General features: G+C 36.4%; 1 protein-coding gene and 1 long non-coding RNA gene across 6 annotated transcripts in view; one reads left to right on the top strand and one right to left on the bottom strand.

Moving 5' to 3' along the window:
• Positions 1 to 17,427, bottom strand: part of grh (grainy head) — a 280,993-nt gene that overhangs the window by 148,755 nt on the left and 114,811 nt on the right. The gene's annotated exons all lie outside the window — the stretch shown is intronic.
• On the top strand, positions 13,326 to 15,868 carry LOC149717112 (uncharacterized). Its single transcript, XR_016365850.1, has 6 exons — positions 13,326 to 13,420; positions 13,555 to 13,650; positions 13,855 to 13,906; positions 14,462 to 14,549; positions 14,630 to 14,772; positions 15,744 to 15,868. It is a non-coding gene; the product is annotated as an uncharacterized LOC149717112 (long non-coding RNA).

Genomic DNA, 17,427 nt, shown 5'->3' with positions numbered 1-17,427 from the left:
GTTTTCCGAGCATTGAGTCAAGAGATTGAAGAGAGAGGCTAGCTAGCAGTTCAGTTTGAATCAGTACTTGACCAACTTCATTCACAGAGGGCCTGACAACACTGCACTGATGTTTAAGTTGGAAAAGTGGTGAAAACTATCCATAGACCATTTCGGGAATTACATAATGAGAGGAATTACACACACGAGGGCCCTCTCGCCAAGAAGCAAACGAACAACTTTCTGAAAGACCTTTGCATCGGAAAAATTCAAGCTATACCTTCGATAATCTGCATCATTAGAGTGAACTGCCCCTCGGAGGGTCTTCTAGGCCCCAAAGGATATCGTTTGCCGGCCGCGCGGCCGTGTATAATTTTGAAACGATCGCGTTTCTTTTCAACATAATTACATCAATTTCTTTTCCATAACCCAAGGGGTTTATTAAAGTCCGTCCCACCTAGAGACTACGTAAAGGCCCCGTGATTGATAGTTACGTAATGAAGGATGTTGTATAAACAGAATTGTAGATTGGAGGTGAACTCGAGTGTTGCGTGCATATTCTCGATCAAAACAGACGCTTAATCAAAGCGTTGAATTAGAGGGTAGGCCAGATATATAATTAAAAATATATGCCTTAAGAAAATACATGATAACACACGAATTCTTAATTCTTTCGTCGTGCGTGATTATAACTAAAAAAATAGTCACTTTTAAAACATGGACCACCGCATAATTCGGATCTCTCGGAATTGCAATTTATAAATAGAACCATATTAATTTACGGTGATAATTGAGTCAAAACGAAAGATTTTCGGAAAGCTCCTTTAAGATGCCCTAGACGCGATCAGAGGGCATTTCTTCAAATAAACCGAGTTCTTCATCCTAAATTGTTCCAAGCCATTAAAATATGTAATAGGCCAAATTCGTAGCTATTAAGTTATTAAATAGACCAATTCGTAGCTATTAAGTTATTAAATAGACCAATTCGTAGCTATTAAGTTATTAAATAGACCAATTCGTATCTATTAAGTTATTAAATAGACCAATTCGTAGCTATTAAGTTATTAAATAGACCAATTCGTAGCTATTAAGTTATTAAATAGACCAATTCGTATCTATTAAGTTATTAAATAGACCAATTCGTAGCTATTAAGTTATTAAATAGAACAAATTCGTAGCCATTAAATTATTCAATAGACCAAATTTGTAGCCATTAAATAGACCAAACTCGTAGCCATTAAATAGACCAAATTCGTAGACATTAAATAGACCAAATTCGTAGCCATTAAATAGACCAAATTCGTAGCCATTAAAGGACCAAGTTTGTCTATTTGATAATTAAATAGACCAAGTTCGTAGCTATTTGATGATTAAATAGACCTAATTCGTAGCTATTTAATGATGAAAGAGACCAAATTCTTAGCCATTAAATTATAAAGTAAAACAAGTTTATAGCCATTAAATTATAAAGTAAACAAACCAAGTTCATAGACATTAAATAGACAAAATTCGTACCCATTAAATTATTAAATGGACCAAATTCGTAGCCATTAAATAGACCAAATTCGTAGCCATTAAATAGACCAAATTCGTACCCATTAAATTATTAAATAGACCAAATTCGTAGCCATTAAATAGACCAAATTCGTAGCCATTAAATAGACCAAATTCGTAGCCATTAAATAGACCAAATTCGTAGCCATTAAATAGACCAAATTCGTAGCCATTTAATAGACCAAATTCGTAGCCATTAAATAGAATAAATTAGTGGCCATTAAATAGACCAAATTAGTGGCCATTAAATAGACCAAATTAGTAGCCATTAAATAGACCAAATTAGTAGCCATTAAATAGACCAAATTCGTACCCACTAAATTATTAAATAGACCAAATTCGTAGCCATTAAATAGACCAAATTCGTAGCCATTAAATAGACCAAATTCGTAGCCATTAAATAGACCAAATTCGTAGCCATTTAATAGACCAAATTCGTAGCCATTAAATAGAATAAATTAGTGGCCATTAAATAGACCAAATTAGTGGCCATTAAATAGACCAAATTAGTAGCCATTAAATAGACCAAATTCGTAGCCATTAAATAGACCAAATTCGTACCCATGAAATAGAAGAAATTCGTACCCATTAAATTATTAAATAGACCAAATTCGTAGCCATTGAATGATTAAATAGACCAAATTCCTAGCCATTAAATAGTCCAAATTGAATATTCGTTGCCATTTAATGATTGAATAGAAAAAACTCATAGCCATTAAATTAATAAATGGCCACATTTTAGACCAAAAAGTCCTAACGCATAAGTATCAATAGCTTGCTTTACAAGTATAGCTTTTAAAGCCTAAATCCTCTTTTAGAAATTTGGTTTCTGTGTCCACGTAATAAAAACTTTGTTTTAAAAATTAAGTTAATCGTCCACCTATAGTGATAAATTAAATTGCGCGCGAGGCCCCCATCTCCGTCACGGTGACGTGACGCGAAGAGATAACAGGTAGGCGAAGTCCCATTGAGGGCCAACCAAAATGGCCTGGCAGAAGAAAGGTGACTGACCGGACAAGAGAAAGAGATGCAAGGTGTCCTCTCTCTCTTTCTCTTTCGCTCGTTCTCTTTCCTAGGAGGATAGAGCTCTTTCTACCTGAGCCTCCCCCCAAACTGATGGTACCCGCATTCAATTCCTGGCTGACTAGATTCAATTGAATTTCCAGCCTAGACATCGTACCAAGAACATCCCCAACAATATGGTAAAGACTCTACAATATCAACTACACATGCTTAAAATATAACAGGGTTCGAATTCATAAAAGCTAGAAAATACCAAATACTTAAATGATAAGACTAATTGTTTTTTGAATGTAAAGACTAAAAATAGTTTATATTTCTATCTCTTTCATTAAAGACGAGAGACCGAATACCGCTGGCAAATCATCATTTTTGTCAATAATTTAGGATTGTCGGAGCTTGAAACGTTATTGAATACAACTTTTAAAAGTACTCAAATTACAGAATTTAATTTTTCCCAAACTTTCAATTGGCAATATATATATAGTACTAAAGGGGCTAGAAAATTCCCTCTCCCTTGTCTTAACTTTGAACTGAGTGCACTGAATCGAACAGAACTGCAAGCTTTTCAGTCTCTTGTCAATAGCGATTGAATTGCACTCACAAATGACTTGCAACACTTGTTTGCACACCATCTATTACTGACAGCAACTTATTCGTTACTTAAATTATGCCCAAAATATACATATCTACTTTTGATATCACAAACAGAAGTATTTGTAATCAAGAAACTATACTGGTAATACAAAAAATCTCAATAAAACCGTCTGGATTGGGTAAAATTATCCGGTTTTTCCCAAACAACGGAGCAGACGTAACAACTACGAAAATATTTCAAGGTATAACTTTCTCGTTCGATTTAAGGTGTGGATGAAATCAGGATGAGCAGCACCTGAGAAAGACGGTAATAATAATTTTCTAAAGAGCGACCGTTTCTCAAATGGCTTATTGAAGAACTATCAGTCAATGGCGTTGCTGGTTTCTTATCTACAAATACTAACTTCCATGGGTCACTCATGATCGAGAGGCGCACCTCTATTGTGTCTCGAAGCTTTTCAATTCACTAACGGAGCTGCTTCCTGAAGTCACGTGATTGCGCTTGAATTCTCGTGAAATCAAATTGTCAATAATTAGATGTAAATTCTTAATTCGAGCTGATACTGAATAAAGTCAGTAGAGACTCGAAATCATTAGGAAAATTAATAGTGAAATCAGTTATTATATAACAATACAGAACTGAGGCAACTTTAGAAGTCAGGTGCACTTGAGACTTGATCCTGCATTTACCAAGTGTAAACATAAGTTTACTTCGTAATGCTAGAGACTTAATGAGAGCTAGTTCCAGAACGACAAGCAGAATTGAGTACACTCGGTTTTTGCAGTCCATCTTCCTATTTAGTCTCTACTAAGCCTTTGAGTAATTTTGCAGTCCATCTTCCTATTTAGTCTCTACTAAGCCTTTGAGTGATTTTGCAGTCCATCTTCCTATTTAGCCTTTGACAGCGCCTCATCAGGCGTCGCTTTACGAGAAGCTATGACGTACGGTTTCACCTATGTTACTTCATGACAAGCTCTTAGTAGCCAGTACCAAACATATCTTATGAACTTATGGTGTAAATTAAGTTTGAATACATGATTCGCTCCTAATTCCTGTAAAGCGTGTACCATAGTATTTGAATGCTTTGAGCAGCTTGAAAATTCCAAGTAAAACCTATTTTCTTGGCAATATTGAAACAATATTGAATAAAAAGAAAGAAGTCTCAGTTGAAGATTTGCATGTGTTCCTCTCTGTTTGGGGTCGTAATTCAATAAAGATAGGACAAGGGAATAAATATATATTTTTGTTCGATCGTTTTTGAACTTTTTTTTATGGAGTCGCGCCTTTTGTTCGAGATGAGACGCGACCGTCTTTATACAGTATTATTCTTATTTTATTATATAAGGGGGAACCTCTCTTCGATTCATTCAGTCTTTCTTTCTTTTCTTTCCGCTTTTATCTTTAATTGAGAGAGTTTAATGACGCCTGACAAAAAACATCCGTGGCACGGCGACATCCATTCCTAAATGAGTTATGCGAGGTCTTTCGTACAACTTTATAATAATTTTATTAAAATAATACTAAATGAGGTACGTTATGTATGTCCTCTTATGTATTAGAAGGCGTCAATTCCCCCATGCATGAGTTGTAGTTTGAAAGATTTAGGCCTATTTTGATTCTGCCCGGAAATCTAAATATTTTTAATAGAAAATTTACATAGTTTGTCTATGTTATTTTATATATTAATTAGCAGAAAAGGCACACGGCGTTGTCATACGAAATATTTTAGTAAAGCCCGTTTCAACCAACCAGGTTACTAAAAATTTAGGACGTTATTCTGTAAGAAAGGTATATTTATATTTCTGATGCCCATTTTTCAAGATGACCGAGGATTGAGAATATCTTTCTCATTTTGTATCTCGCCTCAACAAAATTTCAACTTCCTTGGTAAAGCGGTTTGGAATAGCTGAGCGTTGACTAAAAGTCAATTAAGATTTTTACTTATTCAAAAGCAAATATTGCATTGATACCTCCTTGGCCTCGACGAAAAAATTGTTGTCATCTCGCCTATAGAGAGCTTTCAGATGGGATGGTACTGGTAGTACGTCACACCCTCACAAAATTTATAATAAAATGTTCTGGTAGCCATATTGGGTGGTCTCAGCTTCATTCCTGCTTTAAAACCACCAATATGGCAGCGTAAATTATGTCACGAGACTCAGCTCCTCCTTAAATTGAAAGCTCTCTATATACAGGGTGTTTCTGGCAAGTCTGCCTTAAATTAAGGGAGATGTTCTTTGGGCGATTTTGAGTCGAAATGTAACTTTATGACATTTTGCCGTCGGGGTCACTGTTTTCGAGTAATGATTTGAGTGTTTTAGGGATTACCCCTTAATTATATTAGAAATAATTGTCTGAATCAGTTTCTTAATTAAATTTAAGGGATCATCCATAATCTTAACTTGAAAACAGTGACCTGGACGACAAAATATCATGGAAATTACATTTTGGACTCAAATTGGCCCAAAGAACATATCCACCTTAATATATGCCAGACTTATGAGAAACACCCTGTATATCGGTGCCTTAGGTAAATTAAGTGTCAGTAATTGAAGAAGTAGATAATTTGCTATAAACTAATTTACTACATTTCTATATCGTGTACTTGTATAGTCGCAACTTCAATTTAACCACTGTACTTATGCAGTGTAAACCACATGCACGATGTGGCTTTGGGGTATAACAAAGTATGACGCAACTATAAATAAAATCTATACAGACACGACTAGCACGCTGCATCTACGGTCACTAAACAATAATTTGGTGGTGGCCTGAGGGCAGGTAAAACTAATACTTTCTCCTCCGTCAGTACCGGGTACAGAAACAAAATTTTGCTTATAGAGAAATAAGTAGCGTCTGAGTGTCAAAACGGTCCATGACACGTTTAAAAGGAAGCATGGAACGGGCCTTGGTAAGTTTGGTATTTGAATTGGCACCCTCAAGAGACAAGACACAATCCTAACAAGAAGAAAAAGAGGGGAACATGCGGCCATAATACAAGAAAAACCGTCCAAGCAGAACGACATATACACGACCATGCAGGGTTCGCTTTTACCTAATCTTTAAAATGAGAACTTACATAAGGTACGCAAGATAGATTTGATACATTGAATAAAAAATATTACCCAGTATTATCTCAAAGTTGCGAAGTTTCAAATGATAATTCATACCATAGGTTTATAAGATATGTTCCATAAGTATGATACTACCTATTCTTCGTAATGCTAGAGACTTACAGCTTGAACTAGTTCGAGAACGACAAGCGAGAATTGATTACACTCGCTTTTTTCAGTCCATCTTCCTATTTAGTCTGTACTAAGCCTTTGACAGCGCCTCACCAGACGTCGCTTTACGAGAATCTATGACGTTTCACCAACGTCACTTCATGACAAGGTCTCAGTAACCAGTGACAAACATATATTGTGACACTTTTTATACTTCGTAATGCTAGAGACTTACAGCTCGAGCTACTTCCAGAACGACAAGCGAGAATTGACTACACTCGGTTAATTTTGCAGGACTTCCATCTTCGTATTTAGTCTGTGCTAAGCCTTTGACAGCGCCTGCACCAGCACCAGGCGTCGCTTTACGAGAATCTATGACGTTTCACCTCTCAACAACAAGCTCTCAGTAACCAATGACAAACTTATGGAACATATCTTATGAACTTATGTTTATATGAATAGAAACGATTCGAACTTCATAATTGTGATCTAGAAGTAAAGCAAATCGCCTATAGGCGAGAATTCATCGAACCATTTACGATAGAAAAATATATAGTTTTTTCCAAAGTGCACCTAAAAACCTTCTAAGAACATCCGACTGATAAATTTGAGATTTGTTTAAAAAATAAGATTCGAATTGTAAATGAAATGGATAGCTAAAAGGCCAAGAAATTCCACGGGTCATAAGGAAAGTTCAACGTTTTACCTCCGCGAGATAAAAAAGTGTACTTTCATCTCATATTTTTCGTTATCACAAAGCTTGGTAATAAATATACAGGGTTTTGCAAAATCGGTGGTAGAGTCGAAGTACAGTGAGTTTCATGGGACATTTTGAGCCCAGAATGTTCTATGACATTTTGTCCTATTAGGCCCACCGTTTACAAGAATATAACACAATCAATTATACAGTGGGTTTCTGATAAGTCTGTCATAAACTAAGGGGGATGTTCTTTAGGCAATTAATCGCCCATAGAATTCAATGTACTTCGAATCGATCCTACCGCTCTTTATGAAACACCCTGTATTGCGCACTATACCATTATAATATTTTAATATTTATCGAATAATAATAATAAAAATAATAAACATCAAGTCTATAGTTTATTCCCTACACTGAAAACCTCGATTTAAAAATCAACTAGCGAAGTTTACCATCTTAGGCTGTTTATTTTCTTTTGAACCGGTCATACGAAAGCATGAATGAAATTTTAACTTTTTATTCGATCACTGACTTAGACAATCAAACGAGCTTGTTTCCTCTCATAAAGAAGAACTCGTTTTTGACCCAGTTTACGTTTTTTTGGCAGAATTAGGATCTAGTCAATGTTTCGCGCGTGTTTTTATTCCTGATATGAAAATCAGAAAGAAAATTCAATATAATTTCTTTAACAAAATCAGAGTCAGAATACTGATGGCGTATTCCATTTACTTGTATGCTCGCAATTTGCTCTATTTCGGTAAAACTTCCAACAGACAGCGCCAGGACACTCAAAGGAAAAGTCCAGGTATCATAACCAAGAAGTTATATCTAGTATCTCAGAGAGAAGGTATAAATTCACCAGATTTCCAGCTTTATCTCCAGTCCAAACGTAGGTCCGGAGTCAATCCCCGTCTCTAAATTACAACCAACATCTCATTGGTTCTTGAAAACTCACGTCAGCGCGACGAAAATTACGTATTTTCCGACTGAGGAGAGGCGATATAGCCCGGCGCCTCCTTTTACGTCCCCCCTTGTATTTTGAAAGGGGGATTGGGACTATGGCGCGCGAATACAAAGGCATCTTATACCTTCTCTCTCTCTGAGATACTGATATAACTTCTTGACATAACATAATACGTTTTTCTAAATATAAAAGGAAAAAATTTAAAAAATGGTCTCTTATAACAATTTTTTTTTTCATTTAATTTGCCTTAAAAACGAGCACTATTAAGCCACCATGGGTTTAGCGGCGTCTGCTTGCCAGAACCCCTTACCCCAACGTGATTGGTTGAATTCTTACAGTCTGAGATAGTGGGTAAGGGTAAGATAGGGGTAAGAGGTTCGATTTAGCAGACGCCACTAAACCAATGGCGGATGGCGCAGTAGTCCTCGTTTTTAAGAGAAATTAAATGCTAACTATTTGAAATAAGAGGTAATTTAATTTTATTAATATTTTTCCTTTTATATTTAGAAAAAAGGTCGTTAAATTTTAAATCCCTCCGAAACCCTCTACATATTTATCGAGCGATCCATACTGATCTCTCCGAGTGGATCACGGTTCGAGCGCTCTTTAAATGGAAAACGGAAATTGGAGATCGAGCTGATCTAGATGTGTATTACAAATGGAATATGTAGAATTTTTCAGAGGACCTCGGAGCTGTATGGAAGAAATACGCTTTAAAATTCTTCACGGGCGACAAGTTTTAAGACGAATTTCTTTAAATAAATCCTCCCCCTTGCCGTGGATTTCTTTATGAAAAATGGATTATCAGACACCCTTTTTCCTCCTAGTGTTATTTACTCGTATGATTTATCGATTTCCGTTCACGCGTTAGTTATTTTTTTTTTTTTTTCATCGTGAAAATCGTGGATAGCGATACCCATGCGCCGGAATATAAATTAACGAATTTTTTGGATGGAAAAGTTCTAAGAAAGAATTGATGGTGTTAGGCTTAGCGCGCGAGGTGATCAAAAGTTCGACCATCGGTCATAAACCCTGTTCAACTTTTTCAAAGGGGATCTTAACGTCGTGAAAAATTATATTTTGATCAATTTGGAGTTACTTATAGGCCTAACAACTCGTAATTCATAAATCTGCCACGATTTTTGATCAGTTATTGCGCGCCTTTCGTGGATCTTCCAGAACTTCACATATGCTTAGGTACTATCAGAAGTGAGATGAGACTAGAAGTGAAGGGCTCTAGCATTGATAGTAGATCCTGGCGCTAGTGAACAAATTTGAGGATTTTATGTCGCTTCAATCGCGCCTACGCTAGAGAGAAAAAAATTGGTTGAGTTCCAAAAAAATTTCTTACCCCCTTCCCCTCAACCTAAAGCGGCGGAACACGGACCCGGCTCCTTGAATCTAGTTCGGCCGTCTACCACCGCGAGCGTCTCACGTTTTGGAGGGGAAATTCTGAAACCGCTACCAGAGGGCCAACCGTTGGTTTGTTATCAAGAATATTCACTTTCGCCGAGTGAAGAATTTGATTAGCTCAGTCCTTCTGGTCTCATCTCACTTCTGGTACTATGCATCCCTAGCTTTTCTGAAAGATTAAAATCAATTTTGATTCTACCTTCCATTATTATTTTAAATTAAATCGTGTGGATATTAGATCTAATTAATTAAAAATGTACACGGGAAAAAGGTAAATTTGTTCTTAGAAATTAGAACGTAAGCTGTTAGCAAATTCCATTGGTCCTTGAAAACGACCGAGGTGCGGGTCACTCACACTCTTGTATGGGTTAAAAGCCAAGAAAATTGATCCTATCCTTCTTTATCATCCAATGGAAGACTGTAGGCAAGGTAAAATATAAGCAGACAACTTCTTATAGCTCTATTGTATGATGAAACCCTTAGCTGGCCACCAATCAAGATACTTCTCTTAACACGATTTTGTTATCCACCCAGGGATAGTTGGTAAGGCGCCCCGCTCTAGTAGAGAAATTAAATGATGAGTAGCAAAAGATTTATTTATAGAAACTGGATTTACAAAACACGTGTTTGAACATATTGTAGAAATAGCTACATCCAACTTTAATGTTGCAATGGTTGGAGGAACAGATTTTAATTTAATTCCTTATCCGTTAGAGGTATTGCGACTTCTCGTTTAATTTTCCTATTAACTCCCGTAAATCCCTTATATATTTTCACTGCATAACACTCTGCGTTTGGAGACTTAGACTGGTCTCACCACGAATATGCAGGGTGTTTCTGATAAATTAAGAGGAATGTTTTTTGGGCGATTTTGAGTCGAAAATGTTCTATGGCATTTTGCCGTTCAAGTTATGATTGATGTATTCTCCCTATGACCCCTTAAATTTAATTAAGAAACTGAAAGACAATACTAACTTAATTAAGAGGTCATCCCTAAATAACTCGAAAACAGTGGGCCCGATCTCAAAATATCATAGTAAATTTTTGAAAAACCCTGTATTTCTCAGACTTCTACTCAAAGAAAGGTTGAACTGAATTGAATTGAGCCATCTTGTCATTCTCACGAATGTCCGTGGCTCAATTAAGAAAAACGTAAGATGTTACTACAACTAAATTACGTTTGGACCTTTTGAAACAATGAAACTATCTTTTGAGCTACCGGAAATAATACATACGAAAGGCATTGGCCAAAAAATGTCACTGTCCTCTCTCTACGGTATTTAAGTAATTGAAGGGAATTGCTTGGCCTATGAGGAAAGAAACGTACACGTTCGTCTATTGAAGTAAATGTAGAAGTGTTTACCTGAAAGGTTATTACCATTCGAAAGTAAATACAGTCATACTGAGCTTTTAAAATTTCAATGTCAACTGCCTTATACAATCGCCAAACACTCGCTAAAAAAATTTACCTTTCGCAAACTAGCTTTAAAGGCTGAAGTTGTTCAACCCGTCATTTACAAACACGAGGCAAACATTGCTTGCATGGCGCGTCATACGAATTTTAAAGGGTACGTGTTATCTTAACCACTCTTCACAAATATTTACATAAGCCAATATTCATTAAATGGATCATTTTCAATTGCGAAATTAGTTCCAAAAATATCATTAGAAGTACTCTCAAAAGTTTATAAGATAAGTATGACACTATTTATACTTCGTAGTGCTAGAGACTTACTGAGAGCTAGTTAGAGAACGACGCGTGAATTGACTACACTCAGTTTTGCAGTCCATCTTCCTATTTAGTCTGTACTAAGCCTTTGACAGCGCCTCATCAGGCGACGCTTTACGAGAATCTATGACGTTTCACCCAAGTCGCTTCGTGACAAGCTCTCAGTAACCAGTGACAAACGTATGGAACATTTCTACGTGTCTCTTTGGCCCACACCTTTCGCAGTAGAAGAAAAACTGTGTAGCTCAACAGTTACAGCTAGTTCAGAGATATTTTCAAGTGTGAACAATTTTATAGTGGAATACAATACCACGATTTGTTTTGTCACTATTTGAAAACATCTCGTACTAATAGCTTAATAACCGACTGGAATTAAGTTAGCAACGAGAATGGGTAAAGACTACGTATAGGGTCAAGCGTAACCAAACTATTTTAATTTGCGTGGGAAACATTTTAAAGCTTTCTTACAGAGTTTGCCTTTGCTCTATTCTAACTGCTCCAGGAGCACTGGAAAATCATTGGCTTAATTGGGTTCATAGACTAAAGGAAGCGGATCAGAGCAGCCCAAAGGAAATATGAATTAGATAAGAGACTTGACAGCGTTCTCAATGTTAAACGACTTTATACTTCAAAAAGAGGTTTAATTATTTGAAGGTTTGTTCTTTATGCACAGTTACAATTATTTGTCGAATTTGGCAAAACTGGATGGCTGGTATCAGTGGTTTGGTTGTGTTCCTCAAGGTTGGGTGGGCGGCGAAGCCCTATCCATTAAGTATCGTTTAATTGAATTTGAAACTAGTAAAAAACGTTAATTTTTATATAAAAAAAACAGCAAGATGCAGATATTTCACGCTGGTGGGCCCAAAAACTATATATAGCATGTAGCCCAGCCAAAAATTTTTAAATGCCTATAGTAAAAATAGGATTTCATGAAATTATAGGAAAATAAAGGATAGGTTCAAAAACATAGGATTTTATAGGAATTATAGAACCGCTGGGCTCCCTGATTTAGTGTTTAAAACACCCTTCGCTATGTAAATTTCCAAGCAACCGTTAATTAAAATCAAAAACCCTACCCACATCGCGTTTGTCATCTTCAACGAAGGTGGTTGAAGAATACAAATAGCATCGTGGAAAAAATAAGTAAAATGACTAATTTTAAAGCAAATACAAGCCCTTTTACGATCATCGTAGGAGTAATATTGGTAAAGAAGCGCGAATTCCGTTTCTTTTCTTAACATTACGTAAGAGTGAAGGTCTACCGTATACACCAAGGGCGTGAATAGAGTAATGGCAGCTTTGCATTATACTCTAAGGAAGGATTATACGGGATGACACCACGTGACCACTCTACAGACGAGGATATCCAATGTCGTTATAGACCCATAGGAGTTTCCTAAATATATTTGTTTAGCGAGGATTTGCTTTAAGGGGATCCTTACATCCGGTATTCGATAAAGTTTGCTTGAACATTGAAGAACGAACGTCAACTCGCCGAGAAGCTGCGGAACATCCTCCGGTATACACAGGTGTCTTCCAAAATCTCAAAAATCTTCCATTTGAAAAAGGCCCACGCAGGAATTTTTATAGAATCCAGTGCAATGTACATATATTAAAACGAAGAAATCGCCTCCCGTAGATAGATATAGTAGATAGTGATCGCGGAAACGGGGTGTGCCATACGCTTTATATATACATATATATAAATCCAGGACATGATTAAAGAGATACTTAAATGCCCGCACTTGGTTCGAAATTAATTTGGAAAATCTCATATTCCAGAAAGTATGGTTTGTTTGGTCGGATGCTTGAACAACCTTTATACGGAGTGATAATTCGTTCGAATTTGACCAAACTGCATGGTTGATATTAGTATCACCAGAAGTGAGATGGGACTAGAAGTATTGAGCTAACCAAATTCTTCACTCGGCGAAAGTGAATATTCTTGATAACACACCAACGGTTGGCCCTCTAGCAGCGGTTTCTGGATTTTCCCTCCAAAACGTGAGACGCTCGTGGCGGTAAACAGCCGAACTAGATTCAAGTACAGGAGTCCGTGTTCCGCGGCTTTAGGTTGAGGGGAGGAGAGTAGGAAATGTTTTTGGAACTCGACCAATTTTTTTCTCTGTAGTGTAGGCGCGATGGAAGCGGCATAAAATCCTCAAATTTGTTCACTAGTGCCAGGATCTACTACCAATGCTAGAGCCCTTCACTTCTAGTCTCATCTGGTATCACTAGGGTAAGAATGTTCATTAGAAGTGGTTTGGTAAAGTTCCTCAAGATTGTGTCTGAGAACTCATAGCCATTAAGCTTGTAGTAAACATTTTATTTTTGTAAAAAACCAATAATTAAGAATAGTGTTATGATTTGCAGATATTTTAACAAGATGGACCTAAAGACTACTTAGCGTTTACATAGACAGGAAACCTTTCCAGTGTCCAGTCCTTAAATACAACCGAGCAACGACGGGTAACGTAGCTAGTATTCCTTTAAATTCTAAAGAAGCGGTATGATGATAAAATATTTTGGGCAAATGGAATTACAGTGAAAAATACGAAGATAAGCAATTTTTTAAAATTATTGATATTTTATTATCATGTCTCTATACTGAAAATTTTAATATCTGGTACTTCAGTCATTCAATTTTGTTCACTTATTTTTAACTTTTTCTAGTCTATTTGTCAGCAAAGACCGTTTTCATTAATTTTATGTTGGCTAAATCTTGGTAACTATGACAATTTCCAAATCTTTTATAAAATCATATTCCATTTAAAATCAAGTTGTCCCAAGCTATAAAAGGATATTCATATAACTATTTGATCATTTCAGTATCTCTTTAAGTTCCATGCAATTTGGACTTCTTTCAACAACGAGTCCATCAAAAAAATATATATATACATATATATTTAACTTATTCTGTCCTAATAATTATAGCTTTTAAATGTTATAAGTTTTGACTGGAATTGTAGCCACACCTTTATAAAGATTAGATATTCTTTTCCAATACGAGCCTGACTATCGAGAAATCGTGATTTAAGGATCTAACTTTTACGTATTAAATCGACTAGCTTATAAAAACACGTGAGCGAGTAGTTTACATATTGATTGGCCTCAAAAACATCCACGTATTATCTTAAAAATACAGTAGGTGTAAGTTACAATTCAGTGGCTATTTAAAAATATTGCAAATTTATCATTATCAGTGTTTCCCAAAGTTTTTGACTGATTGTAAATATATGACGCATCTTCCCATGTTTTATTTATTTTTTTTAAATTTCAGATTTCTTTATTTTGAACCATTTCAATATTTGGATTTGATCAAGATGTTCATATGACTATTTATGTGAATTTTTGTGTATGAACCCTAGGTACGCCCCTCTAGAAAAGAACTCACACCACTCCGTAATGTTAACAGAAAATTCAAAGTTTTTCGCTACTTTTCCCATAGAATTAACATGGGGGTTTTGGTGCACCATCACATCGAATAATTTAAAAGCTACAGCGAAGTTACGTTTCGGAATAATTTCAAATTGACAAATAACTATTCAAGGTGTGCCTTTTTCAAGTTTCATGAAAAACAATTAAATCTTAGTATGTTATTTTAATTAATTTATAAAATATGACCTTAAACGGTTTTCGCTGCTCCAAGTCAGTTTAAAACGTAAGCAATTTACGTTTTGATTCGACATTTAAAGGAAAAAATTAAAAAAAAAATATAATAATCTCATATTACAAAATAATTACCATTTAATTAGTCTTAAAAACGAGGACTACCGTCCCACCATTGGTTTGGCGGCGTCTGCTAGCCAGAACCCTTTACCCTTACATGATTGGCTAAACCAATTCCGTGAGGAGTTCTGGTTAGCAGTCACCTCTAAACATGGCGAGACAGTAGTCAGCGGTTTTAAGAACAATTAAATGATAATTACTGTTAAATAAGAGATCAATTATTTTTCCATCATTTTTTGATGAAAGGCCGTTCTTTTAAGGTATAAGGTTATGTTGCCTGAACCATTGCTATAAAAGTCTCCTCACCCTAATGCGTCATGGCACAATGTTTTATATTCAGTTGTGCTTAAAAATCCAAATGGCTTGGTGACATGGATTTATCCAAAAAGAAAATCACATCTCCCAGTAATGGAAGTTGTGTTAAATCAACTAGAGTTATGAAATAGTTAAAAATATTCTTTCAATAAATGAAGAAATTCGCGTATACTTGAACTGCTAAAGTCAGTGACTCCAATTGTCTGACATTGTGAACTAACACTAAAAGTCTTAAAACTATTTTTAAAACTTAAATTTACAATCCTAAAATTGACCATGGGACAATTCTACCTAAAAATAAAAATAAAACATTTTGCATCGTCGTAAAAAAGGTACATACACATGGGCGTTGTTGTTTCTCTTATGTAAGTTGAAATGAGAAGAGAGGTCCAAACTTTACCTTTGGAGAAAGAGAAGACCTCTTATACCTTGTGGATTTTTTATTACGTGGTTCGGGCGCGGGTTAGTGACCGGCACCTGACATTTCGAAAGGTTTTTTTTATTATTTTTTCTTCTAGCTCGTGGCATGCCGGGATGGCAGCTAGATATTGACTTCAGAACCTCCGTCTTTCTTCTTTGTAAAACGGTACCATCCTTATACAATTTTCATCTCCCTGTAATTTCCCCTCCAGGTATACAACGCTGAAATTCACTCTCTTTTCTTCAAGCGTTCACATTAATATCGTCGAAGGAACTATACTAATAGTCTATTCCATTTAAAGCTCTGGAACGCTCTCAGAATGCTCTGAAAAGAAGTTTCGTGTTCCATTTACGGCTCTGGAACGCACTCAGAACGCTCTGAAAAGAAGTTTCGTGTTCCATTTACGGATCTGGAACGCACTCAGAACGCTCTGAAAAACGTTTCGTGTTCCATTTATGGCTCTGGAACGTACTCAGAACGCTCTGAAGGAAGTTTCGTGTTCCATTTATGGTTCTGGGACGCACTCAGAACGCTCCGAAAAAAGTTTCGTGTTCCATTTATGGCTCTGGGACGCACTTAGAACGCTCTGCAAAAATTTTGTTTTCCATTTATGGCTCTGGGACGCACTTAGAACGCTCTGCAAAAATTTTGTTTTCCATTTATAGCTCTGGGACGCACTTAGAACGCTCTGAAAAAAGTTTCGTGCTGCATTTATGGCTCTGGGACGCACTTAGAACGCTCTTAAAATGTTTCGTGTTCCATTTATGGCTCTAGGGCACTCTCAGAAAGCTCTGAACAAAGCTTGTGTTCCATTTATGGCTCTGGAAAGCACTCAGAGCGTTAAGAAAAAAGTTTTGTGTTCTATGGCTCTGGGACGCACTTAGAACGCTCTTAAAATGTTTCGTGTTCCATTTATGGCTCTAGGGCACTCTCAGAAAGCTCTGAACAAAGCTTGTGTTCCATTTATGGCTCTGGAAAGCACTCAGAGCGTTCTGAAAAACGTTTTGTGTTCTATGGCTCTGGGACGCACTCAGAACGCTCTGAAAAAAGTTTCGTGTTCCATTTATGGCTCTGGAACGCACTCAGAACGCTCTGAACAAAGTTTCGTCACTTTCGTGTTCCATTTATAGACCTAGAGCTCGGCTTTTCGTTTTCCATTTAACGAGCACTCGGCTCGAGATCCGCTTGCAACTGATCTGTATAAAACGTAAAGACAGATCAGTACGGATCGCTCGCTAACTCTGCATAGAGGTTTAAACCTAAGGTTAAAGCAGATCCGGTAATGACGCAAATTATATTTCCAGAGCAATCTGTAATTAACGAACTTGGTTCAATTTGCATATCGGATTTTATGATGTAATGGAGCAAATAGCGAGCGATCTCAGAGCGGGTAAATGGAACAAGCCATTATTTTAAGAACTTCTTTCGTCTAGGCCTATGAGAAGAGCGAACATATCTAGCTAGCCGAGACTGCGATGATGAAATTTCTCGTTTGGGATATTTTTGCTCTTGGTATCACGAGCATCGTGCTCGAAGTTCTCTGGTTGGAAAACACAGTCTTCTTACTTCCTCTTTTTATGAAATCTCTCTTTAGAGTACCTATAAATTAGTTTCATTCCGTAAAAGAACACTCATGTTTTGACCACACAAAATGCGGTTCGTTACAGCATCACCGCGGGTGTCGCTGCTATAGCTGCAAATTAACGTTTTTTTATTCTGTCTGTCAGCCTTTTTAATTATAAAATAAATATATTGCTGCAAATTTTTTACTTAACTCGAAG

Source organism: Phalangium opilio, unplaced genomic scaffold (genome assembly GCF_054372755.1).
Source record: "Phalangium opilio isolate 3A_F unplaced genomic scaffold, DU_Popi_V2 ptg000003l_1, whole genome shotgun sequence".
Taxonomy (NCBI): domain Eukaryota; kingdom Metazoa; phylum Arthropoda; class Arachnida; order Opiliones; family Phalangiidae; genus Phalangium; species Phalangium opilio.
This window is presented reverse-complemented; position numbering and strand designations above follow the sequence as displayed.